The sequence below is a fragment of the Bison bison genome, unplaced genomic scaffold (genome assembly GCF_000754665.1).
Source record: "Bison bison bison isolate TAMUID 2011002044 unplaced genomic scaffold, Bison_UMD1.0 scf7180017864472, whole genome shotgun sequence".
NCBI lineage: Eukaryota > Metazoa > Chordata > Mammalia > Artiodactyla > Bovidae > Bison > Bison bison.
Genome location: NW_011495033.1, coordinates 1,673,606 through 1,676,244, shown reverse-complemented (window position 1 = coordinate 1,676,244; position 2,639 = coordinate 1,673,606). Strand labels below are relative to the sequence as shown.

The 2,639-nt window shown below is 46.5% G+C and overlaps 1 protein-coding gene across 1 annotated transcript in view; it reads left to right on the top strand.

Moving 5' to 3' along the window:
- Nucleotides 1-2,639, top strand: part of RPH3AL (rabphilin 3A-like (without C2 domains)) — a 119,191-nt gene that overhangs the window by 27,830 nt on the left and 88,722 nt on the right.

Below are 2,639 nucleotides of genomic sequence, written 5' to 3'. Positions count from 1 at the left end.
TTTAAAACAACAACAACAAAACAAGCCATAGCTAGAAGTGGGGCTGGTTTAAAGTTGTTTAATGAGCATGTCGTTTTTGACCCCGCCTGTGTTTTTCTGGACTGGATGTGAGCCTCATTTGGAGAAGGTCAAGACTTTAAATGGGAGGTGGTACCGACAGCCCTCCCAGCACTGGATCCAGCCTGGGGTCTCCCCAGGGAGCTCCCCGAATAGCTCTTCAGGGTCTCTCTCTCAAGGTGGCTGGCAATGGGGAGTGGGTGCCTGGATCACCTGGGATAGAGAGACCTCTGTGGTCAAGGTTGTGGGCTTGGTCTCCGTGGGGGTCAGTTAGCAGCAGTCTGCATGCCGCCCCCTGCTGGTCATCACAGAAATGGGTGACATTGGTCTGGAACAACAGCTCTCAAACCACAGTCCAGTGATTTCTGGGGGGTTCCCAGTGCCTTTCAGGGGGTCCACAAGGTCAAAAATATTTTCTTCTTCATCATCATCACAATATACTTGGTCAAATTCTCTCAAATATACAGATGAAAAGTTCATTGACCTGATTTCAAATACCACATTGAAACTAATCTTTAAAGATAACTGTCATCTGTTGAGTTTGGGTGCAGAATGAAAGAAGAACGTCCACAATTATCTAGGAAGGCTATTAAAACACTCCACCCTGTTCCAACTGTAGGACGTATCCATGAGAGTCTGGATGTCCTTCATGTACTTTAACAAAACTACATACCACAAAACGTTGATTGAAATGTCAGACATGAAACTGTCCGTTGTTAAGCCAAACATTACATAGATTTGTTAAAATGCAAAACAATCCCGTTATTCTCACTAATTGCTTTTGTTTTGAAAATACAGCTTTTAAATATGTGAGCATCTCATGGGTTTATTATTTTTTGATGACTTAACAATTTAAATTTTCTCAGTGTTCATTTCTAATCTGGTAAATAGCAATAGATATAGCCCATATCATTTGGAGTTCCCAAGAATTTTTTTATCAGGTTAGTGAGATGTAGTTCACATACCATAAATTTCAGACATTTAAAGCGTACAAGATAGTGGTTTTAGTGAATTCACAAATCTGTGCAAGCATCCTGTATGCGTGCTAAGTCACTTCAGTCACGTCTGACTCTTTGTGACCCCATGGACTGTAGCTCACCAGGCTCCTCTGTCCATGGGATTCTCCAGGCAAGTATACTGTGGTGGGTTCCCATACCCTCCTCCAGGGGATCTTCCCAACCTAGGGATGGAACCTGTTAATGTCTCCTGCGTTGGCCGGCAAGTTCTTAACCCCTAGAGCCACCTGGGGAGCCCATACAACCATCACTGCTGTCTTATTCCAGAACATTTCCATCATCCGGAAAAGGACCCTGAGCCCATTAGCAGTCACTCCCATTCCTCCCTCCCCACCACCCCAGCCCCTGGCAACCACTAATCTACCTTCTGTCTCTATGGATTGGCCTGTTCTGGACATTTCATATAAGTAGAACCATACGATATGTGGTCTTTTGTAACTGGCTTCTTTCACTGAGCATGTTTTCAAGGCTCATCCGTGTTGTTCTCCAGTCCCTTTTATGGCCAAACAACATTCTGTTATACAGATATGCCACATTTTATCCATTCGTCAACTGATGGACATTTGAATTGTTTCTACTTTTTGGCAATTATGAATAGGGCTGCTGTGAATATTTGTGTAAAAGTTTGTGTGTGGACATACGTTTTCAGCCCTCTTGGGTTTATACCTCAAAGCCCTTTCTGGGTCATATGGTAATAACTGTATGTAACACTTAAAGAACTGCCGGACTAATTTTCAAGAGTGTAAAGGAGTCCTGTGTTTGAGAACCACTGGTCTGGAGGGAACGAGACCAGGGGAGTGTGGATAACTCAGTACTGCCCCTCATCTTTGCTCTGGAATTAGGATTCCCTCAAACTCAGCTTTCTCTCTCTCTTTCCCTCTTTACTATCTCCCCAACGCATACCCTTTTTAAAAAAATTATTTATTTATTTGGCTAAGCCGGGTCTTAGGTGGGGCACGTGGGATCTTCAGTCTTCCTTTTGGCGTGTGAAATCTTTAGTGGAGGCATGTAGGACCAGGGATTGAACCCGGGCCCCCTGCATTGGGAGCACAGAGTTTCAGCCACTGAACCACCAGGGATGTCCCCCCACAACACATATCGTTGGTGCTAAGGAGAAAGCCAGCTCAGCTCAGCTGCTCAAGTGAAACCACCAGCAAGTTCTGGAGCAGGGCCCCCTTCCTTCAGGATTTCTGAGGGGGCCCTGCTCACTGTGGTCCCAGGGCAGTAAAGTGGGGTTGGTACCTGGAGGGCGCAAATGCCCTCGGGGCTTGCCTGCCAGGTTGAAAACTTCGGACGTGTGCCTCTTCTTTCCTTTCTGATTCTGTCCCTTTAATGTCCTGTCGGTCAAGTCCAACCTTATCACTTAGCTGCATGAGCCACCTAGCTGCCCCTCCCAGAATCAGGAGTCTCTGAAAGAGGAAGCTTGAGGGAATAGCACTTAGCTGGAGGGGTGATTCTGCTGGTGAGGGTCCAAACATCACTGGAGATGGCATAGGGGCGGCGGCGGAGGGGGATAGGTTGGCAGTACAGGTGTTTGGTGTCTGAGGGACCCCGCCTACCACGCGC